At 45.2% G+C, this 25160-nt stretch overlaps 1 protein-coding gene across 8 annotated transcripts in view; it reads left to right on the forward strand.

Moving 5' to 3' along the window:
- Positions 1–25160, forward strand: part of LOC140470011 (uncharacterized) — a 519342-nt gene that overhangs the window by 22300 nt on the left and 471882 nt on the right. For 5 of the 8 annotated variants that reach the window (XM_072566479.1, XM_072566481.1, XM_072566484.1 and 2 more), the window contains one exon: positions 1199–1306. The gene's annotated coding sequence lies outside the window, so the exon portion shown is untranslated. Of the gene's footprint in view, positions 1–1198; positions 1307–4408; positions 4518–9504; positions 9630–9769; positions 9877–13118; positions 18147–25160 lie in introns of those variants that run through there. The other 3 variants (XR_011956302.1, XR_011956303.1, XR_011956304.1) reach the window with 3 other exon arrangements.

A 25160-nucleotide genomic window follows, 5' to 3' on the forward strand; every position in this document is an offset into this window, starting at 1 on the left:
GGAATGGGTCTGGGTGGGAGGGACGCTGTGGAACATTTGGGCTGAATGGCCTGTTTCCACACTGTCAGGATCCTAATTTTCCCAGCTCCCATCGGTTCTGAGGAAGGGCCACTGGACAGATTTCTGTTCCCAAATGCTGCCAGACCTGCTGAGCTTTCCCAGCACCTTCTGCTTGTTGTTCCTGATTGACACCATCCATACACCTTCTGGGTTTGATTTTTTTTTATTTTCTTTTTTTTTTAACCCCCACACTACCACCGAAGTGCGGTAGTGCTTATTTTTATTCCCCAGCACCCATGGTGTGTGTGTGTGTAGGTGCGAGACACAGTGAAAGACACAAAGTGCACAAATCTTTATTCAATTGCCACCACCAGGAAGATAGGAAACCACCAGAGTGGCCAGTGACAAGCACTGCCCTTCACATCAAAGGGCAATGCTGTGTGATCAAAACAGTGAAGGGGAGGGTAAGGACTAAATCAAAATAGAGTTGGAGGGGTAAATAATACATTCCACTCCCTGCGGCGCCCACCTCTCCCTGAACGACTCCAGGGTGTTGGTGGACACCGCGTGCTCCTTCTCCAAGGAACCTTCTGGGTTTGATTCAGACAGGGGGAGGATCCCACCACTGACCTCACAATGGGGTCCAGCTGATTGATGGCAGCTTCGGACCAATAGGAAAAGGTGGTGGGACTGGTGGACCAAGTGGAACCAGCTGGTCATCCAAACAATGGGAGTGAATGAGGGGCGTGGCCAGTGGGATGACACGTCACCAGTAACTCAGCCGATGCAGTGCCACGTGACTTGGTCGTTGGTGAATGTGGGAGACGCAAACAGAGAAGGGGAGAGTGGCCTCGGGGACAGGGAGATAATGAGTCACTTTAGACTGGGAAATTTTAATTACACTCTATGCGGTTCATAAATCTGAATTAGAAACTCTTAATCCAGCGTTTGCGGCAGATGGGAAAATGGCTGGGGCCCTCAGGGGGTGAAAGGTCCTGGGATATGGCCGCCATCTTTACTGGGGACAAGGTATCAGTGAAGGCGCATGTGCATGTCTCCTTCATAGGATTGGGGGCGGGGGTGCGCCGTGCAACTTGAAGAGAAGCATTTACACATCAAGCACATACCAAGAAAAAAGTATGTCTTTATATTCTTCCTGCACTGACTGTGAGGTTTGTTTTGTGAATTCATTTCATAGGATATTATATCAGAATAATTGAGGCTGGGATCTCAAAAGCAAGTTTTTACAGTCAATGGAGTCATCAGGATCTGAATATCATTGGCATTTAACTGTGGAAGGAGAAAGGTTTGTCTGTTCTGTTTGTGGGAAGATATCTCCAATATTTTTGTTAAGCAGAAAGATGTACAAATTCGTGGTTTAATCACCCTTTTGGGTGTGTGCTGTGTTCTCGGTCCTGCAGCTGAGGAAGGAAATATTGGCCTGAGAGGGAGCATAGATTTATCCAAATTACACCTCGTCTCTTTCTAAGAACACTCAGATTTAGACCCAATCACCCACTTCATGATGTTAATCTGTAAACTTCATATTTTCAATTACTTGCAAACTTCCCATTAAAAATCCTTTTGGACTCCAATTCCAGTACCTTTTCAGGTGGAATGTTCCAGCTACTGACAACTGTTTGTTCATTCAAAAACTGCTGAGATCCATGTTGACTCTGGGGTTACAAAGGGCTGAATTGAAAGATGAGGTGCTGTCCCTGAGCTCCCATTGAGATGCATTGGAACAGTACAAGAGGCTGAGGGCAGTGTCGGTGTGAGCAGACAATGAAAATGACAGGGCTGCACTGTGAGGGCTGCTTGGCTCAATGAGAGTGTTTTAGAGTTGGGTGTAAACAGAGTGAGGGGAGACAGGGAGAAGGTGAAGCTGAAACTCTGTTTTAGTTCAGGCCGTTCAGAAATTCACAGTCCCAATGGGAACAACCAGTTTTTAGGTGATACCTGTGGAATATTTGTTAACAGTTTTTAAAGTATTTTTTCCTGAGGGCAGTTGAGAGTTAACCACATTGCTGTGGGTCTGGAGTCACATGTAGGCCAGACCAGGTGAGGATGACCGTTTCCTTCCCTACAGGACATAAGTGAACCAGATGGGTTTTCTAACAGTTGACAATAGTTTCATGGTCATCATTCGCCTTTCCATTCTAGATTGTATTCAATTCCGATGCTGCCATCAGCCATGTTGGGATTCTAACCCTAATCCTCGGAACATTGCACATGTCACTCATCTGGCAGGAATACCATTAAGCCATTGCCTCCCTTTTTAGCAATGTTTAAAAGAACGCTCCATCATTCTACGTGTACAATGATAAAATACTACAACGTCCATGTGTCAGCCTCTCCAAAAGGTCAATTAACAGAAATTTGTTTGGGGGCGAAATATTTCACTTTTTTGAGGGGGGCGGGGTTTATTAAACAAAAATGAATCCAGATAAAAATTGTACGCCACGCACATGTAATTTCGGAGGGGGATTACAGAGACAGGGAGGGTTGTGGGACCAGAGGGGGATTGTTGTCCAAACATCACTGTGGTGTACATGGACTGCAGCATTTCAGGGAGGTGGTTAACCACCACTTTCTCCAAGACAAGTAAAGGTGGCCAATAAATACTGGTCTGGGCAGCAAAGGCAACCCCCAGTGAATAAAACCAAGCAGTGACCTCTCTGAGCTGACTTGCTGTGAAGTTAAAAATTTCTCTGGAAATGGAGTGGGCAGAGAAGAGAAACAGTGACATTTCACAGCTGTCCTCAGAGAGACATCACCATTGGAAATACTCAGAGCCGGGGATCAGCTCAGTGAGTTTCAGTCTCTTCAAATATCAATCTTAGTCGATTTAATTTTAATAAATCTACAAAAGTGAGTAAGGTGAGGATTTCTTTTTAATGTCTTAGGGTCTCTTAATTAAATGTTTAAGATATGAAACGTGAGCATTAAGTTATTCTCGGGCAGTATTTTTCGAGCAGTAAGACTGTGCCTTTGTCTTGGTCTGTAGATTGTGAAGGCGGAGAGATGGCCTGTTGTAGAGTGGCGTGCTGTTCCTGTCAGATGTGGGAGATTAGGGAGAGTTTCAATGATCCTGATGATTGTCTGCAGGAAGTGTGATTGCAAATCCTATTGGAACGCATGGATTGGTGGAGGAGTGATTAAAGGCAGTGAGGAATTGACAGGAGCCGGGGGGTGTGATAAGGGGCAGTCTCAGGATTGCAGGATACTGCAGATACAGTCAGTTAGGTGGGTTACCTCCAGGAAAGCTAGGAGGGGTAGGCAGGTAGTACAGCAGTCTTCTCTGGCTATCCCCATCTCAGACAAGTATACTGTTTTGGAAAATGTAGGTGGTAACAGACTTTCAGGGGAATGTAACACTGACAGTCAAGTTACTGGTACTGAGACTGGCTTCTAACATAATGTGAGGTATATCCAGTTCCACACGATCGATGGTGATAGGGGACTCTCTAGTCAGGGGCACAGTCTGCCATTTCTGCAGCTGACAGTGAGAGATCAGAATGGGGTGGTGCTGCCCTGGTGCCAGTGTCAAGGATGTCTCACAGAGGGAGAAGAATATTCTCAAAGGGAAAAATAACCAGTGAGAGGACATTGTACATTGGTACCAATGGCATAGGAAGGGGAAAGCATGGGGTCCTGACGAGCAGGGAGATTTGTTAGTGCCACTGGGGAGGCATTAAACCAGTGAGGGAGTCGGGGTAATCCTAAACAGATAGTGAGAAAAGAGGTGAGTCTGAGGCTGGTACTGTTCACCAGACAGACTGTCAAGGCAGGCAAGAGCAAGTCACAGAATGAGGTGGGACGGACCAGTTACACTGCATTTATTTCAGTACAAGAGACCTGACAGGTCAGGCAGGTGGGCTCAGGGTATGGTTTTGAACATGGCACTAGGATATTACAGCAATTACAGAGGCATCACTCAGGGATGGACAGGACTAACAGTTTAATGTTCCAGGGTATAGATGCTATAGCAAGGATAGAAAGGGGCCAACAGAACAGGGAGAGAGGTGTTTTTGCTTAGGGATAACATTATGGCTGGGCTTCGGGAGGATATTCCTGGGAGTACCTCCAGGCAAGTTATTTGGTTGGTACTGAGAAATAAGAAAAGGATGACCATCTTACTGGGATTGTATTATAGACTCTCTCCCAATACTCAGCAGGGAATTGAGACACAATTTTACCAGGAGACCTCCATTATCTGTAAGAATAATATGGATGCAATGACAAGTGGCTTTAACTTTACCAACATGGCCTCAGAGTGCTGTAGTGTTAAGGGCTTGGATGGAAAGGTATTTGTTCAGTGTGTACGAGAACATTTCAGATTCAGTTTGTAGGATGTACCTACTAGAGAAGGAACAAAACCTGACCTGTTTTCTTTCTTCATTCACAGGATGAGGCAGTCACTGGCTCGGCCAGCATTTATTGCTGCGTTTACCCAGAGGGCAGTTAAGAGTCAACCACGTTGCTATAGATCTGGAGTCCCATGCAGACCAGACAAGGTAAGGATGGCACTTTCCTTCCCTAAAGGTCGTGAGTGAACCACATTGGTTTTTCCAACATTTGACAATGGATTCCTTGTCGTCACTACATTATTTTTTCCAGATATTTATTGAATTCACGTTCCAAAATCTGCCGTGATGGGATTCAAACCCGGGTCCCCAGAACGTTATCTGGGTCTCTGGATTAACTGTCTAGCGATAATTTCACTCCGTCATCACTGCCTCTTAGGAAATGAGGCAGGGTGAGTGACTGAGGTATCAGTGGGGCAGCACATCAGCACCAACGATCCCACAGTATTGTGGCTCAGTGGTTAGTGCTGCTGCCTCAGCACCAGGGACCTGGGTTTGATTCCAGCCTCAGGTGACTGCCTGTGTTCAAGTTGGCACATTCTGCCCAGTATCTGTGAGGGTTTCCTTCGGGTGTTCCAGTTTCCTCCCACAGTCCAAAGATGTGTAGGTTAGTTAAACCACGTTAAATTTCCCATAGTGTCCAGATGCAGTATATGAGGTTTTGGGATGTGCAGACAAATCTCTGCCTGATGTGAAAAGATCCTTTTGGGGTCTTGGACAGAGGTCAGAGGGAGGTGTGGCCGCACGTCGTACATTTCCCATGGCGGTAAGGGAGGGTCAAGGGTGTGGAGCATGGGTTGGTGGGAGGGTGTGGGCCGAACATGGAAGGTGCAGAGGGAATGGTCTCTGCGGAACACAGATAGAGGGGGGAGGGAAATATGTCTCTGGTGGTGGAGTCTGACTTTAGGTAGCAGAAGTAACAGAGGTTAATGCGCTGTATCTGGAGATTAGTGGGGTGGAAGGTGAAGACCGTAGGGTTATATTCTTTATTGTGGCTGGAGGGGTGGGGTAAAGGCGGAGGTGCGGGAAGTGGAGGGTATGTGTTGGAGGGCATTGTTGATCAAGTCAGAGGAAAATTACAGTCCTTGAAGTCGGCCTTTCTGGGATGTCCTGGAATAGGATCCAAAGAGATTAAACAAATATATCACAGAGAAAAGATGTACTGGACCAGAAAATGGGTCCCTTTAAAGGTCAACAAGGCTGTCTATGGAACCACAGGGGGTGCGAACGATATGCAAATATTTCATGTCATTTTTTTGCTGGACAAGTATATGGAAGCTCGAGAGATTGGAGAAATAAACAGTGATAACTTGAAAAGTGTCCATGTTCCAGAGGAGGTGGTACTGGATCTCTTAAATCGCATCAAGGTGGATAAAGCCCTGGAACCTGATCAGGTGTATCCTGGAACTTTCTGGAAATCTAGGGAAGTGATTGTTGGGCCTCTCCTGAGGTATTTGTATCGTTGATAGCAACAGGTGAGGTGCCATTATTTTAAAATAAGTGGTAAGGAGAGGCCATGGAACAAGAAAACAGTGAGCCTGAAGTCAATGGCAGGCAAGTTGTTGGAAGGGATTCTGAGGGACAGGATATCCATCTAATTGGAAAAGTAAGGAATGATCAGGGAGAGTCAATGTGGCTTTGTACATGCACAAGTGACAAAGAAAATTGATTAAACCAGGCGGTGAACGTTGTTCATGTGGACATTCAACAAGGTTCCACAAAGCAGACTGGTTAGCAGGGTTAGATAACATGGAATGCAGGGAGAGCAAGCCATTAAAATACTACCTTGAAGGTAGGAGACAGAGGATGATGGAGGGTTGCTTTGCGGACTGGAGGCCTGTGAGCAGCAATGTGCTGCAAGGATGGATATTGGGCCCTTAAATAAATGACTTGGATGTGAATATATGAGGTATGGTCAGTAGGTTTATAGAAGACACCAAAATTGGAGGTGTAGTGGACAGTGAAGAAGGTTAGTTCAGAATACAACAGGATCTTGATCAGATGGGCCATTGGAGCAAGGAATGGCAGACGGAGTTCAATTTAGATAAATGCGAGCTGTTGTATTTTGGAAAGGCAAATCAGGGCAGGACTTATACACTTCATGGTAAAGTCCTGGGGAACATTACTAAACAAAGGGACCTTGGAGTGCAGGTTCATAGTTCCTTGAAAGTAGAGTCACTGGTAGGCGGGGTAGTAAATGCAGCATTCTGTACACTCCCCGTTATTGGTCAATGCATTGAATGCAGCTGTTGTAACGTCATATTGTGGCTGTACAGGGCACTGATTACAGCCCTTCTGGAATTCTGTTTTCCGTTCCAATCTCCCTGTTCTTGGAATAATGTTGAGAAACTTGAAAGGTTTCAGAAAACATTTGCAGGGACTTTTCCAGGATTGGACGGTTTGAGCTATTGGGAAAGGCTGAATAGGCTGGGAATATTTTCCCTGGAGGGTTGGAGACTGAGAGGTGATCATATAAAATCATGAAGGGCATGGATAAGGTGAGCAGTCAGGGACTTTTTCCCAAGTTCAGTGGGTCCAGAACTAGAGGGTACAGGCTTAATGTGAAAGGGAAAAGATTTAAAAGGGATCTAAGGGGCATCTTGTTCATATTGAGGGCATTGCAAGTATTGAATGAACTGCCAGAGGGAAGGGGTGGAGGCTAGAACAATTGCAGCATTTAAAAGGCATCTGATTGGGTACATGAAGAGGAAGGATTTAGAGGGATAAGGGTGAACCGCTGGCAAATGGGACTCCATTAACGATCTCCGTTATTGATCAATGCATTGAATACAGAAGCTGGGATGTCATATTGTGGCTGGACAGGACATTGATTAAGCCACTTCTGGAATTCTGTTTTCAGTTTGAATTTTCCTGTTCTGGGAAGGATGTTGTGAAACTTGAAAAGGTTTGGACAAGATTTACAAATTGGAGGATTTGGCCTACAGGGAGAGGCTGAATGGGCTGGGGCTATTTTCTCTGGAGAGTTAAAGACAGAGGTGACTTCATGAAGATTTATAAAATCATGATTTTGTGTGGATAAGGTGAACATCCGGGGTCCTATTTCCACATGTTAGGTGGGTCCAAAACTAGAGCACCTGGGTTTAAGTTGAGAGGGCAAACATTTAAAAGGGATCTAAATGGCAACGTTTTCAAGCTGAGTGTGGTGTGTGTATGGGAGGGGCTACCAGATGAAGTAGTGGAGGCTGATAAAATCACAACATTTAAAAGGCTTCCAATTGGGTACATGAATAGGAAGGGTTTTGATGGAAACAGGCCAATAGCTGGTAAATGGGAATCCATTCGTTTAGGATTCCTCGTTGGCACGGACGAGTTGAACCGAAGGTCTATTTCTTTGATCCTAATAAATTAAGATGCATTCCTCTATTTTGTGGAGAGCTAGCTGAAGCAAACATAAATATCCTTGGAGCTGAGAAGGTGAAGCAGTGATTTCAACCTGGTGCAGATTTGGTTCCAATGTCTTGAATTTGCAGAGAGAGAGAGGAATTGTTCACACTGTCACAATTTTTAGTAACTACTTTCAAGTAATTGGCAAATAATACAAGGTGAAAATGTGAACACTATTTTCCTCAGTAAGTTCTGAGCATCTGGAACAGTCTGAACGACACAGATTCAGCAGGTATTCTGAAACAGACTTGGAATTTTACTTTTTAAGGTAAGATTTGGGGGGCCGTGGGCACATGGGAGGGGACTTGGGACAGACTTGCAGCATCTCCAGAGGGAGAGAGTACAGCCCCAATGGGCTGAATAGCCCCCAGGCCCTGTGCTCTGTGATACTGACCCATTCACTGTGAATGATGAAGCTCATCCCTGGGCAGAGACAGGGAGGAGCCCTCCACTCTCATCACAATGGGGCCCGGCTGATTGACAGCAGCTCCAGACCAATAGGAGGAGAGGCTGTGTGGTCCTGCAGCCAATGGGAGTGAGTGAGGGGTGTGGCCAGCAAGACAGCGCCTGTCCATGAGCTGTGCAGGTGCAGTGTCACTGTTTGGGGTTGGGAGAGACAGCAGAGACTGGGACAGAGGCTGTGGGACCTGAATTACAAACTCCCGGTAAATTAGAACCAAAAGAACTGCAGAAGATGTAAATCAGAAACAACAACCAGGAGGTTCTGGAAAAGCTCAGCAGGTCTGGCAGTATCTGTGATGAGAAATCAGAGTTAAAGTTTCAGACCCAGTGTCCCTTCCTCAGGGCAGAGGTTACTGAGAAAAAAAGTCAGTTTTAGTGCAGAAGTTAGTGTGCGGGAGGATAAAAGGAGTAAAGGATAGGTGGGGATAGAGTGAGAAGAACGGTTGGATAAAGGAGTGGATAACAATCTGTCTGGGGGAGGGTAATTAGCTGTTAATGGAGACTGTTGGTGGCTAACGATAGGTCGTGTGTAATGGCAGACTGTGAGAACTGGTGTGTGGGGTAGGGGGCTACGACATGAGGTTGTTAACTTATGGTTAGCATCACTGAGGTAAAAACAATGACTGCAGATGCTGGAAAGCAAATACTGGATTAGTGGTGCTGGAAGAGCACAGCAGTTCAGGCAGCATCCAACGAGCAGCAAAATCGACGTTTCGGGCAAAAGCCCTTCATCAGGAATCATGAAGGGCTTTTGCCCGAAACGTCGATTTCGCTGCTCGTTGGATGCTGCGTGAACTGCTGTGCTCTTCCAGCACCACTAATCCAACTTATGGTTAGCCACTAGCTGTCTCCATTGTGAGCTGTTCCCCACCTATATCACTCCACGATTGAAGCTGCCGAGGGCACAAACCTTTGGAATATCCTCCCTAACTCCCTCTCTCCACCTTAAAGATGCATCTAAAAATCGTTCTCTTTCAATCAACATTTCCATCATTCGTGAAGCATTTTAGGAGATTTGTCAATGTGAAAGGCTCCATACAATGCAGGTAGTTGTTGTTATTGTCTGACATCTGGAGAAACAGGGATGAGCCCTCTCTCTCTCATACCAGATGAACAGCAGCAAAAGCAGGAAGCACTGAGCATGCTCCAGCCCACATTCTGTATTGGATTATTGATGTCAGCGCAGGACCAATAAGAGTGGGGGAACAGTGGTGAGAGGTGCTAGTTGGTCCTTCAACCAATCAGAATGAATGAGAGGCGGGACAATACTCAACCACGTGATAAACTTCACTGACAGCACAGTGTTGTTGTGACCAAGGCATTGGAAATGTGTGAAGGTGCAGGGGCAGGGGGAAGGAAAGGCACATTGACCAGGAAGAGGAGGAGATTTTCATGGTATGGGATAAGAGGTTTTCCAGAGCTTAGTGCACGTAGTAAAACACAAATTTAAAAATCCCAAATTCTGCACCATTTTCCCTCCCTATAATGCATTTTGCACTCCCTGAAATATCAACTGTGTGTTTCTCCGTCCACAGATACCAGTGATCAGTGCCAATGCCCCATTGCCTGTGGAGAAGGTGATGTTTGACTTCCTTGTACAGCTGCAGTTCGTGTGGTGAAGGTGCTCCCACAATGTATTTGGGTAAGAGCTGTTATAGATTATTCACTCAGCGACAGTGAAGAATTGACAATATGTGTGCAAATCAACAACAGTTGTTTTTTTTAATCATGTTTATAATTCCATAGACATATGATTGAGAACTTGTGACATAAGGCCACAGCTGGGGATATGAGGTCAAGTGATCAAAAGAATTGCCAAATAAGCAGGTTTTCAGGAATACTTTAAAGGAGGAATTCAGGTCTGAGGGGGTTAGGGTGGGAATTCCAGACCGTGTTGCCTTGGCAACAGTAGAAACAGCCAGACAGGTGAAGCAATGAATAAACACATCGTTGGAAGTCTGAAAGAAAATGAGTTGTCGAGGTCTCACAGGTTGTGTGGTACAGGGAGACCGGGATGTTCACAGCCAGGAATTACATCAATGGTGAGAATTTTAAATTGTTGCTTGTTAATAGGAGCCTTTTGATGAATCAACAAGTTTTGGTACAAGTGAGTACTTGGGCAGTAGGGTTTTAGATACTCTTGAGATTACATGTAAGTTGAATGTGGGAGGCTGGCCAGGAGTGTGTTTGGATAATGAAGTCTGGAGATAACCCAGGGATGGACGAGTGTTTCAGTAAATGAGCTGAGACTAGGGTGGAGTTGGGTGATGTCACTGATGTAGGAATAGTGCTTTTGGAGTTGGGCTGCTCCTCCTCCTCATCACCCCCCTCCCCAATTCACAGATATTGTTCCTTGTTCTACCTGTCTGTCTTTTCTGGTTATGTCCTTCTCTTCCATTCTGCTACAAACTAATATTTGACCCCACCGTTGTTGCAAAAACCTGCTCCATCCCAACTCTCCCTTTCCTTTCTGAATTCCTTGTATTTGGTGTCCCTTAAGGATCTCTCCTTGGTCCCTCCTGTTTCTCACCTACATACTGCCAGGAGGTGACATTGTCCAAAAGCACCGTGTTAGGTTTCCCATGTACACTGACAATGCCCAGCTCTCCCTCCCCATCATCCCTCTCCATTACTCAGTTATTAAACTGCTCATCACACTCCCACTACACGATTGGCTGCAATTTCCTGCAGCGGATGTTGCAGTGGTTAAACCCCTTGCCTTCAGTTGCTATTACAAATCACTTTCCCTTACTGCTGAGCCCCTCCCTCTCCCTGGGAACTGTCTGAGGCAGAACCACACTCTTCACAATATTGCTCTCATATCTGACCCCAAGGTGACCTTCTGATCAGACATCTACACAATCACAAACACCAGGAATTACAATCTCTTAAAATGTTGCTTGTCTCCACCTCACCCCAGCTCCATTGCTACTGAAGCCCCTCAACTGTGTCGGTGTTGCCTTAAACTTGACGAATCCAAAACAGAATCCGTGATTCTGTGACTGACCCAGAATCTGGTTCCAGACTCCCTCATGATGGGAAACATCCTCTCAGTATTTACCCTGTCAAACTCCTTAAGAATCCTACACATTACAATGAGATCCCCTCTCATTCTCCCCAAATCCAGTGAGTAGAGTCCCAACGTCTTCAGCCTTTTCTTAAAAGATAATCCCTGCAAACCAGGGTTCATCCCAGTCAATTGTCTGTGAAATGCCTCTGATGGAATGATGTATTTCATTAAATAAAGGGACCAAAACTTCTGTCATTACTCCAGATGTGGTCTCACTCGCTCTTTATAAAGTTCCTCTCAGGTATATACTCCAAACAACTCCCTTTAAACTTACACAGATGTTGTTGGAAATGCGCAGAAGATCATGCAGCATCTGTGAAGAAAAATCAGTTAAAGTTTCGGGTCTGGTCACCCTTCCTCAGATATGTTAACCCTAATTTCTTTTCACAGATGCTGCTTGACCTGCTGAGCTTTTCCAGAAACTTCTGTTTCTCTTCCTGGTTTACAGCATCTTCAGTTGGTTCGGTTTTCATATCCTTTAAACTTGCCCCCTCTCTTCTAGAATTTGTCATTTCCTCCTTGGAAAAAAGATTCACATTTGTTTGGACTCCCCTACCCTGGGAAGAATGAAACCATGACGAGTCACCCTATCATTGCTCCTCATAATTTTATAAAATTCAATAAAGCCACCTAAAGTGTCCAGTGCTGCAGGGAAATAGCCTCAGCCGATTCAGCCTCACCCTATGGTTCACGTGTTCCAATACTGACAACACCCTAGTAAAACCATTCTGAACTCTTGCAAGTTTCCCAACATCTTTCCTATAACAGGGAGACTGGAATTGAAAGCAGTCTGGGAATTCCAAAAGTGGCCGAGCCAATAAACTGTACAACGTAAACATGATCTCCCAACTCCTATTCTCGATGCACTGCCCAATAACTGGTAGCATACCACACACCACCTTCACCGACCTGTCTACCTTCAACCACACTTTCAAGGAACTATCAACCCACACTGCACGGTCTGTTTGTCTGTCAACACTTCGCAGGAACTTGTCATTAAGAGGTTGAGTCCTATTCTGGTAACATCTTTCTGAAATCAGGGAGACCACAATTGAATACAGTATTCTAAAACTGGCCTCACCAATGCCCTACTCAGCCACAACGTGCCCTCCTAACCCCTATACTCAGTGACAGAATCCCTACAGTGTGGAAGCAGGCCTTTCGGCCCATGAGACCATACCAACCATCGGAACAGCATTCCCCCCTAACTCTGTAACCTACCATTACTCAAAGCTCATCCAGCTAACCTGCATGGCTTTGGATTTGTGGGAGGAGATTAAGAGCACCCAGAGGAAGCCCACGTAGACACACAGGGAGAATGTGCAAACACCACACAGACAGTGGAATCAAACCAGTGTCCATTTATTGACCAGCACATTCCATTAAAGGTCAGTATCCCATATGCCATGTTCAGCACCTGATCTCCCTGAAACTCTACTTTCCAAGAACTAAGCAGTTGTTCTGAGCTCTTCGGAGGGAATTAAGGTCAGGATGAGAAAACAGGAACCGGGTTGAGTTTTAGATCTACAAAATAACTCTCCATCTTCCCACTCTGTCTGTTCCCCACGCTCTGTACCCCCACCCCCCGACGGTCTGTTCTCTTTCTCCCCCCTGTTGGTCTGTCTCCCCCCTTCCCCCCCCCCCCCCCCCCATTTATCTGCCGGTCTGTCTCTCCCCCCTCCCTCTGTCGGTCTCTACCCACCCCCCCCGTTCCCCCTGTCTGTTCCCCTCCTCTCTAAACCCACTTTCTGTCCCCATCTGTCTCTGTGCCACCCCTTTCTATCCCCTCCACTGCATGTGGCACTCATCCACAGACTCTATCAACAAACACATCGACTTGGACCCAATATACCGACCACTACAGTGGACAGCTCGAACTGACAACCGGAAGCGGCAGAGACAGGCCACTACAAATGCCGGAGGAAACAGCACAGAAGCGCTTCACAGGAGGCTCCCAAGCTCTGAGGATGTCACCTAGGCAGGGGACGAAACGTTTGCAAGACAAATTCCCAGCTCGGCAAACAGAACCACAACAACTGTATAAGTCCTGCTAAGGTTTGCTTTTCCAAAATACAGCAGCTCGCATTTTTCTAAACTGAACTCCTCAGTCCATTCACCCATCTGATCCAGATCCTCTTGTACTCTGAGGTAATCTTTTTCCCTGCTACTCCACCTCCCATTTTGGTGTCATCTGCAAATTACTTACAATACCTCTTATGTTCACATCCAAATCATGGATATAAATAGCGAAAAGTAGTGGATCCAGCACCGATCCTTGAGACTCCACTGGTCACAGGCCTCCAGCCTGAAAAGCACCCTCTGCCTTCTACCTTCGAGCCAGTTCTGTACTCCATGCGATCTAACCTTGCTGACCAGTCTCCCATGAGGAACCTTGTCAAACACGTTACTGAAGTCCATGTAGATCATGTCCATGCTCTGACCTCAGCAATCCTCTTTGTTACTTCTTCAAAAAAAACTGAGTCAAATTCATGTGATATGATTTCCCATGCACAAAGCTGTTATTAGTATCCAGGATTTAACTCTGTACATTGGGGTCTGCGTTGCCCAGTTATAGGTGTTAGTATTCTGAATGAAGTTCAAGGACACCAGCATTTTGTCAGTGAGTCTGTATTGAGTTGTTAATGTCACCAACACAGGGGAGTTCCTTTTGAAAGGCAGTCCCAGTATCCCTTGCCCACCAGGAAATAGTGTAAGTGTCCTTACCTCTGGACTAGGAGGATGAGGCTCAGAGTTGAGAAACAGCATCTTTGAAGAGACTGATTAGTAAACCTGCCCAAGCCACCAGGCCATACTGTCTCCCAGCTGTCCCTGCCTGAGCCTCCAAACAGAACCTTCCTGTAGTTTCTCTCCTGTCAGACTCTCCCATTGCTCAGTTTGTCCAGGATCCCCTCCTGCTGCTGCACTGCTCCTGTCCCTCACTGACCTGTCCATCGCCCAGAGTCCTCCACATTCATTCACTGTTCACAATCCCATTCACCCAGTCCTCCCGCCCCGCCCCCTCCCGACGACAGAGACGGCTCAGTGGTTAGCACTGCTACCTCACAGCACCAGGTAACCGGGTTCGATTCCGGCCGTGGCGACTGTCTGTGTGGAGTTTGTGCATTCTCCCCGTGTCTGAGCAGGTTTCCTCCCACAATCCAAAGATATGCAGGGCAGGTGAATTGGCCATTCTAAATTGCCCATAGTATTGGTTACATTAGGGGGCATAGGTCTGTGTAAGTTACTGTTTGCAGGGTCGGTATGGACTTGTTTGGCCGAAGGGCCTGTTTCCATACAGTAGGGATTCTGATATATTGGGCAGCAGCTACTGTCAATCACCAGGACTCCTGTATGATCGGGAGCACGTGCTGTAGGAGGGGAGACCAGTGCATGGGTGCAGTGCTGGCCAATTGTGGGAGTATGCGCAGTATAGGTCAGTGCCTGGGAAGGAGGCTGTGGGTGTGAGGGGTTAATCTGTCATTAGCAGCTTCATCCCTCTGGGAGCAGGACCCAGAGGAATGACCCTTCCCTTGCTGCCCTGACATGTGATCAGACTATCAGTGGGGCAGCGTTTTGCAGAAAGTTATCAGAACTCTTTTGTGAAGATTCAGGATTGTTATGGAAAGGGACAAGGATGGGCCTGCAATTAGAATTCTAATTTGGCTCATTTTAGTCAGATGGGTCTTGGCCAGAGTGTGCAGGAAGCTGTGTATGCAGGATGGTTCTCATCAGGAGCTAGGAAACTGAATTCGAAGAGAGAGTGTGAGAGAACTGGGTGTGGAGGAAAGGAGTGGGGGGATTGGTTTGGATGTCAGTTCACAGAAGAGAGAAATTGTGAGACTGAGGTTTAAAGCTTTGGGGGAACAAGGAAATTACAGTTTAATACTACAATTGTCTTATGTATTTCCATCCTGTATTAACAGTGGTAACTTGTGTGCTCTGTTGTATGGTACTGAAAGGGTGGATTTGCGGATTAGAAATACAAATGGAACTTCATGTTCAGATCTGATGGTTACTTGATCCGGGTCGATCTGAATATCATTGGCCTTTTCATCTGGAAGGAAAGGTGTGCATTCTGTCCGTGGGCGAATATTTCAAATCTCAATGTGACTGGAAACATTACTGAGACACAGCCAAGTCCATGTCAGCATGGTGAGTGTGGAGAGAGAGTTCATTTGTTTTTGAAAGTCTGGAAAATCATGGCACATTTCCCAGGAACAATTAAGCCACAACTTTGCTTTGTAGAAGGACAAGACTTTAATTAACCATACAACCAGAAAGACACAAGGATACCTGCACCATGGGGAACACTATGAAAACGGGATTGTTGTAAAGGAGTTCATTCTCGATCATGGATTGTAATCCATTGGCGTTGTCACGTCGGTTCCAGCGTTGTGGGGAAATACTGGAAATATGATGAATGTAATGTAGGTTTCAGTTATTAAACTGGAAAAAGTGCAGAACAATTTACAAGGATGTTGCCAGGGCTCAGGGGTCTGAGTTATAGGGAGAGGTTGGACAAGTGAGGATTTTATGTTTAGAGCAGAGGAAACTGAAGGGGTTCTTTTCTAGAAGTGTATAAGACCATGAGAGGCATGGATAAGGTGAATGCACTCAGTCTTTTTCCCAGGAACTCAAGGATAGACGGCTTGATTGGATCAGTTTAAGGTTAGAGGAAAAAGAATAAAAGGGAAGCTGAGGGACAACTGTTTTACACAGAGGGTGGTATGTATATGGAAGGAGCTGCCAGTGGAGGTGGTTCAGGCAGGAACACTCATAACAGGTAAAAAACATTTGGACAAATACATGGATAGGAAAGGGTCAGAAGCAGATGGGCCAAGTGCAGGGAAATGGGGTTAGCGTGGATGGACATTCTGATCAGCATGGGCCAGTTTGGGCCAAAGGGCCTGTCTCTGCTGTAGGATTCTATGACTCTAAGTACATTTGTTATTTCTTCCCCCTAACTCTGTTGGTATCCTGGGATGTATTCCATCAGGGCAATGAGACTTGTCTACCTTTAGCTCCATTAGCTTTTCTCTTTCACGATAATGGTTATTATGTAGGTCTTCACCCTCCTTAGTCTCCTTATCCATTACTGCCATACTCTTCGTATCCTCCACTGTGAAGACTGACTGCTGTGTCCTCATATTCCTAAACCCTGCTGGATGGGAATAACTAGGCACAGAACTGTGAGAGGTCTTCTTTGAGTCTGTATTGATGAGACATGGCAGTTACATGGATAGTGGGCATGCAAAATACCTTCAGGCAGCATCAGGTAACTCCCTGCCTGTCCAATGTACAGCTCCCATTGTGGTTTGGGACTTTGAATGGAGACTGTCTCTCAGTATTATCTCCATGGCAACGACAGTTAGAAAGTCTAGTACAGTTCAGCACTTTGTGGTTAAACCACACACCCCTCCCCCATGCCCCCGTGGCTCCCTCAAGTATCTGACAGGCGCTTCAGTTTCAGTGGAGCTCTCTCTCAGGATTCTGATGTGGAGGAGCCGGTGGTGGGGTGGGCAAAGTTAAAAACCACACAACACCAGGTTATAGTCCAACAGGTTTATTTGGAAGTACAAGCTTTTGGAGTGTGCTGTGATTTTTAACTTGATCAGGATTATCTCTATGGTAACAGTTAAGTGCTTCAACAATTCCAGAGGCCATGTGTTCCCCACACAATAGGTTCCCCTCTAGCAGGGTAAACTGCTGTTCTGGCCCTGGGGATAGGTACTCATCACTTTTCTCCCCCAATCCCATCTCGCTTTCTGTTGATCTTTAATGTTTTTCTAATCTCCTAGTTTCTCCTTGGTCTTTGCCAATCTGTGTGCATTCTATTTCCGTATGATCGACTCCCTTATTTCCTGAGCCACCCACGGCAGATTATTCCTTTTCCTACAGTCCTTCCTTTTCACTGATCGGTAATTTTGCTGAGCACTTCAAAAAATGTCTTTGATATTCTCGCACTGTCCGTCAACTGTCCCACCCTAAACTCTTTGCTTCCAGTCTACATTAGCCAACTCCTGCCTCATCCTATTGTAGTCTCCATTTGTTTAAGCACTGGATCTTGGGGGTGGATCTAATCTTCCAGCTTTCCATCTGTGTTCTAAGTTCAACCAGATTTATCACAAGTCTGTTTATCAGATTATGAGGGGAGGCGATGTTTCCTGGGAGTTTTGGTTTTCATTGTCAGAGACCTTGGCTTCGTAATAAAGTACAGGATAGATATTCACAACAGAGTATTCTGGACGGTGTGAATGTAAGACACAGTCTAAAACCATAAATCACTGTCTCCCCTTAGTTTAAAATTGCTAAATTATGATTTCCTACACGCTTCCTCACTATCTAAGCTTGGAATGCTAATCCACCTGACTATCTGTCATTTTCCGAAAATCTCCTTTGGTGAAGGTGGTGAGTTTTGGATTCATCTTTCCAGTTATTACCGTAAGACGATAAGCACTGGGCACAGGAGAGGCAATGCAGCCCTTCGAACCAGCTCCACCATTTAATACGGCGATGATTGAGCTCACCTCGGTCTCAGCTGGATTTTCCCGCCTGCTCTCTCTCACCCTTCATCTCATTGCAAATTCAACATCTGTATCTCTTCAGTAAATTTGCTCATTGTCCTGGCATCCACTGCATTTTGAACAGGGAATTCCACAGATTCACAACACATCGAGACAAGTACATTCTTCCTCATGAGAACAGAATAGAGTCCCTTTAGTGCAGAAACAGGGTATTCATCCATCGAGGTAAAAACAATGACTGTAGATGCTGAAAATCAAATACTGGATTAGTGGTGCTGGAAGAGCACAGCAGTTCAGGCAGCATCCAACGAGCTGCGAAATCAACGTTTCGGGCAAAAGCCCTTCATCGGGAATAAAGGCAGTCTAGCTTATCTCTCCATGCTTCAGGCTCACTGCCTTTATTCTTGATGAAGGGCTTTTGCCCGAAACGTTGATTTCGCTGCTCGTTGGATGCTGCCTGAACTGCTGTGCTCTTGCAGCACCACTAATCCAGTATTCATCCATCGAGTCCACACCAACCCTATGATGAACATCCCATTCAGACCCACTCGTTCCCTGTAACATTGCATTTCCCATGGCTAATTGTCTAACCGGCACGTGCATGGACACTGTCAGCAATTTAGCATGGGCAATCCATCTAACCTGCACATCTTTGGACTGTGTGAGGAAACTGGACAATTGCACGAAACCATGCAAACATGGGGAGAATGTGTAAACTCCACACAGTCGCCTCAGGTCCCTGGCGCTGTGAGGCTGCAGTGCTAGCCACTGAGCCACCTCTGCTTAAAACCTACTGCGCCTTATTAACCTCCCTATCCCCCAGTTGGCTGAATCTGTGTTCCTTACATCAGAAATCAGGTTGTCTCAGCGGATGTCTCAGTAAATCCCAGTGACAGCCCACATGTCCTGTGTGTCTGAATGGGGATCCGATACAGAACATCCTCCATTCACACTTTTCATTCACGTTCCAGAGACAGGGCTCCAGTGGCTGCATGGGGGCTGCACCTCCCAAATTCCGAGGCAGGAACCGCACGTCTGTGGGTAAACCTGGCACTGCACAAGTACAGAATGTGGGTGAGCTTTGGAGCATGTGCTTTGGGGTAACTAGTGGAAAGTATTTCACACTCTGATTGTCTGGAGGAGGAACGCATTTGCTTGTAGTATTGATCTGTTGGAGGGTCAAAGTGTCACCACACCCACATGGGACCAAGTTACATTCCCAACTTGTCATAACACAGGAATCGACCAATGAGAAACAAAGGATGTGACCAATTCTCCCAGACTGAAGGTTCCTCTTCTGTCCAGGATCTGCCACCTCCCTTACTGTTTCCTTTTGTTTCATTCTGCTGTTACATTATTGACTTGCAGCAACTGAAGGGAAAGGAAATGAACCCAGAAAGGGTGCAGAGTCTAACCAAGGATGGGAAGTGGTGGAATAGACCTGTTTATCAACAACTCCATGAGAATGGGGAGGGTGTACATTAGGGGTAGTAGAATCAGAATGGTGGGAGAGAGGAAGTGGGCTGGAGGGTTACAGCTTTGGGGCAAGAAAGGGGTAAACGATATTCCAGAGAAACTAGAATTGTCTGTTCTGAATTTCTAATCTGTACATATTCCTTTACACAAAGTGCTAGATGAAGATATGCAGACTGAAATCTCAACATCATTTGCCGATCATGATAAGGTTACCCAGAATTTGAAGAACCAAAAATGGAGAATCACTCGGCCAAAATCCTGCAACACTCTCCTCACGGCATTGTCGGTCTCTCTGTGCCAAACCGACTGTGAATGGTTCAAGACAGCAGCTCACTACCATCTTCTCAAGGGTAAGGAGAGATGGGGAATAAATGGTGGCTGAGCCAGTGATGCCCATATCCTGGAAACGGTTTCTAACTCTCGTTGCTGAAACCCAATTGCTGTTACTGCAGGATGAAGAGGGAGGCTGAGTGCATTCTCCAGGAGGCAGCACCATCACATTACCCCTGCCTACACCCACACAGTAACACCACTGGAACAAAAGGCAGTGAAGCCAAAGGGGGACTTAGATATAGTTCTTCGAGTTAAAGTCATGAAAGAGGATTGGAACACAGCAGGAACAGGAGATAGAGCTGCATGGTTAGCTGTTTCCCCTTGAATGGTGGAGCAGGATTGAAAGGCTGAATGGCCTCCTGCTGCGATCTACCAGGTAGGAAGAAGGGGGCAGGGATTCTCCACGAGATTGCACGTCCACATCAGTTTTCAGTGAGGGATGGTTTGATGGATTTTATTTAACACTTGTCTTTAACACAAGGTTTGTGAATTTGGTTTTAAAATATTGTAGCTATTTATTCCACAATAAATAAAACTAAAAGAAATGAAACTATCTGAATATAACAGTTTTTTAAAATATTAAACGCCTTGTAAAACAAAATCCTGTCTATTCCCGGACACCATCACTTTCCAGTTACTCAAGCTCCAGGGAAATATTCCCTCCCTGTCTGAACCTTTTGGTTTGATTTCACTGCTTTTCAGTTCTCCTTCTGTGAGCTATGAAGTGTTCTTTTTCCCCCCATTTCTCCTACCCAGACATGTTATCACACAAGCTGAGCAACCTTCCCACATTCATCATTACACCATTTTGGGTTTTTGTTAATATATAATCACCAGCAGTAAACCACCCGTGTAACCAATTGAATATTTACAAACAAAGCCCATTACGGGCAAAGCAAACCATTACAAATGACAGATTGGGAAGGGACCAAATCAAAGTAGCGTTAGGGGTGAGGGGGCAGCAGTGGAGATAAAGCACTGTATCCCCTGCGATGCCCACCTCTATCAAAAGGCATCGAGAACTTTGATACATACCACATGTTCCTTCTCCAAGGACGCCCTGCTTTATCCTCAATCATAGAATAGAATCCCAACTGTGTGGCAGGAGAGAATTGGCCCATCAAATTCCACCAACCATCAAAAGTGCATCCCACCTGGAGCACTCCACCCTTGTAACACTGTATTTCCCATGGCTGATCCATAGCAGTGCTACAGTCACAATTTAAATCAAAACACATGATCCCTGCTCACTGTCACGTTGCTGTTTGTGGAGACTTATTGCCCAGAGAGAGATCCTGAGATTCAGAAAGAGACAATATAAATTCAGTCAACTCCAGCCGAGTTAATGTGATTAACAACAACATCAATACTCCAACAGTGCCATCAGACCTCGTACCTACTCTATCATTTACGATTTTTAACCCGTGGGAAGTTTGTTACCGCCTTCGATTACAGCCATAATGCTCTGACCACTTTGACGGAGCCAGTGCAAGTCAGTTCTAATAGTTATCAACAGATTGAATCTAAACAGGATGCCCCACAACAGGAAGTGCTCTGACACTCAATGCCCGGAAGTCAAGGTCATTTTCCTAAAACCACTCACGTCTGGCAATACCATTGAAGATATTTTATACAGTAACCTTTCAGTCTCAATTTCCAGTTCCAGTTCCAGTCCATGAAGCAGCCAGTAACATGCACCAGTGAATTGAATTCTAACAGCAGCATTGCCCTGGCAGGAGAGATTGAGGAGCCCGAAGCTGTCTTCTCTGGAGTATCTAAACATGAAACACTTCAAAGGAACAAAAATCTTCAAGAGCTCGAGAGGATAGATACAAGAAGGATGTGCTCCTAGACTGGTGTGCCTGGAATAAAATAAACACTAACTACGGTATCTTTACCCAGCATCCCCTTTATCTGCATAAAAGTTTAATATGTATTTGCTGCTCTAATTACACTCCCAGTTTTAACTGTTGTAATGTTGATGACTATGCAAATGTATAAAATATAATTTAATCCATCCCAATAGCTCTCTGTACCTGTGTCTCCCTTGTGTTCTCCAAGACACCCATTCAATCTGACCTCTTTACAAACCCTTCCCTGATATTTCCTTGGAGGGCTCAGAATGAAATATTCACAGAATTGTTACTGTGCAAAAGGAGGCTGATTGGCTCATCAGCTCTCCAAAGGATCACCTCACTGAATGCTATTATTCTCCCTTTACCCCAAAAACCTTCCCATTCGTCCTATTCCAATAACACCAGTGAGTTCACAAGTAACCACAGCGATTGGATTTGTTTTGTTTGTTCGTAGGATCATGGCATCACTTGCTGGCATAGTGTCATCCATTCTAACGACCCAGGAGATGGTTCAGATTCAACCACGTTATTCAGTGTCTAGATTCACATGTCGGCTGGACCAGGTCAGAATTAACAGTTTCTCAGACCCAGTGACATGAAGAGATGATTTCTGGCCTATTATCTTATTTCCAAAATGATAATGAATAATTTTTGCAGTTGAATTAAAGGTGAAAGACCAAAATGTGTTTTATTCTGATTGAGCACATCCTCATATTTTCTCAGTTGTTATTGACAGTCTCATTTCCCTCGCACCAGAACCTATTCCAGAGAGTGTTGCAGAAAAGGCAGAATGGTCAGCTGCAGGATGTCACCTGACCGGTCACTGGACCCAAAGGTTCACTTTCCACTGATGCTGCCAGATCTGCTGATTTTTTTCCAGCATTTTCTGTTTTTGTTCCTGATTTCCCAGCATTTGCAGATGTTTCGTTTTTTAATATTGATCTTGTCTGTTGCAGAGGAGTTTATTGATGAGTTTGGAGAGTTTTGAACAGTGCAACTTAGGCCACAAATCAGCCATGATCTATTGAATGGCAGAGCAGGGTTGAAGGGCTGAATGGCCTCCTCCTGTTCCAATGAAAGTTATCCATCTGCAGCTTGTGGTAACATTTCCCCACACTGCTCACTTCACCTCCATGCCTAACACACTGTTACTGACTGAACAAACCTCCTGTGTTTGAATGAAACCTTCTCATGTTCAGTGGTTCCTTCTACTGCCACCCGGATTTCACTCTCATCATGGAGTGCTGTCTCGTGTTACTGTGGGAATGCCCACAAGGACTAATCCTGGAGTCTGTATCCCATGGGATCCAAAATTCCCATTTATTTCCTTCTTCCTATTTAATTCTGGCATTGAACTCTCGGTTTCAATCCATTCTCCTGTCATGCTCTTCAACATGCCCATGTGGGTGGACTAGAGGCAGCTGGCACCTGAGATTGTGGGGGGAGGTAGATTCAATCAGGGATTTGGGAAAACACTCAGACAATGACATATCCATCTGATTGTTGACTCAGACAGATAGGCAGAAAGAAAGATGCACATTTAGATAGCACCTTTGATGACCCGGGGCAATGAAACATGCTTCCAACCCAATGATTTCAACCTCAAATCTCTGAAAACACAGACACAAAGCTTCCTACTTGTACCAGGTTGTCTCTCAGCCTCCTCTTTTCTTAAGAGTTTTAAGCTGTTAAGTTTTTCCTGGTGATTATAACCTCTGTGTTTCTGTCAGATTTGTGACTGAACCTTTATTTTCCTGTTGTGAGTGATGCTCGTACCAGAAACAGTTCCTGACTTGTGAGGGGTTTCGGTTGGAGTATTTATATTTACACATTCATTCCCACCCTCACATACAGTGTGAAATTGATGTAAAACTGAAGGAAAGGATTGAGTGAGCACCCACAGAAACACAAAAGGCAGCATGTGTACCTGAGTTGAATGAACCTGGACTTCGGAAAATGTGGCAACAATCACAACTAGTTAGAATTACAGAATCCCTTAGGCGCACAAAGAGACTATTTGGTCCATCGAGTCTGCAATGACTTGCTGTCCTACCCTACCTCCATAACCCCACATTTAGCATGGCTAACTCAACCCACCTAACCTATACACTACTGGCCATGTTAGCATGGCCAATCCATCAAACCTGCACATCTGTGGGAGGGTCACATATTATATCTAAGTGCTCACGATTTTGGGATGAAGGCTCAGAAATACTTGACTCTGACGCAAATCCTCTTTTTTTTCAAAATAAAATCTGGGGGAAACTGCAGCCAGAAAAATTTCCGATTATCTCATGAGGAAGAGAATTCAAAACTCGTGCCACTGACCCAGGGGGCGCAGTGAAGTCACAGAAGTCTGGAAACCATCAGAACTGAAACAAGTTGTGAGCAAGGTGGGAGGGAGACAAGGACAAAAAGACAGTCTGTCACACGGGGGAAGGCAGGAGAGATTAAATTACAGAAATGGTAGTCCCTCAAGGCCATGGGGAATGGAGTTAGAGCTGGGAAAGAAACCAGGAAACAAGGTGAGCAGCTGTCAAAGAAATACATTGAAAAAGCAGATTATAACAACATAGAGGGCAGAGTATGCAGTCTGAAATTGTTGCTCTCATTGGTGAGTACAGAACGCTGTAAAGCCTGGGTCATTCTATTACAGCCAACACATGCAGGATCGGCCAAGTGGCCTCGATCTGTGCTGTAACTTTCTGATAAATTTATTCTAACATTTGGAATTCAGGTCGGATGATGTTTATAAATTCTCAAATTGGACCTGAGTTTAATATTCTGGAGAAATGTTAAATAAATCACAATGATCCCATTCTGCAGACTTTAATCCACGGCCCTGCATGTTCCAGCATCTCAGTTACATCCATGTCCTTTTATTCTAATGTGATGCTGGTTACTGCCTCTGCCACCCCATCAATGAGTTCCTGCTCCCCACCATCTCCGAGTGAAATGAATTCTTCCCTCCCCTTCTTTCTGGGAATTTGTTTCAATCTAAATCCTCCAGTTTCTGACCTCTCAGTTAATGAATAGCTCCTTCCTATCCACTCGATCTGGATTCCTCAGCATTTTATCACTTTAATTAAATCTCAGGTCATCCTCCTCGGAAATCATCCCCAGCCTATCCAACCTTTCCTCAGAGCAGAAATTCTCCAATTGTAGAAACATTCTGATCAATCTCCTCTGTATCCTCTCTGGTGTGATCACAGTAACCCTGGAATAAGGGGATCAGAAGTGTGTGCAGTACATTAACTGCAGTCAAATGAGTGTTGCTGATATTTCCCATGTCACCTCCGTGTTCTTGTGGTTGTCGCTCACACAAGACGTGTCCTGGTTTTCCCACTTGGAACTGGATGTGCATTCCATGGGGCTGGGATTCCCTACCATGTGTTTATTTGTTAACACATCCTAAATTAACTTCAGATTAAAACAAGATTATCAGCTACCTACCAATCAACTTCTTCCATTATACTCAAGTCACCTTACTTTTTAAAATCTCTTTAAAAATATTACTTTCTAAACACAACAGGCTTTAAGTTGCTGATCAAGTATTCAGATGTCTCCACTGTGACAATTACTTGAAGATTATCTTTACCTTCAGCTACATTTGGTGAATTGAACACTGATTGTAAATATATGAATATCAAATAGACATGAGTTTTAT

The sequence above is a fragment of the Chiloscyllium punctatum genome, chromosome 50, assembly GCF_047496795.1.
Source record: "Chiloscyllium punctatum isolate Juve2018m chromosome 50, sChiPun1.3, whole genome shotgun sequence".
NCBI lineage: Eukaryota > Metazoa > Chordata > Chondrichthyes > Orectolobiformes > Hemiscylliidae > Chiloscyllium > Chiloscyllium punctatum.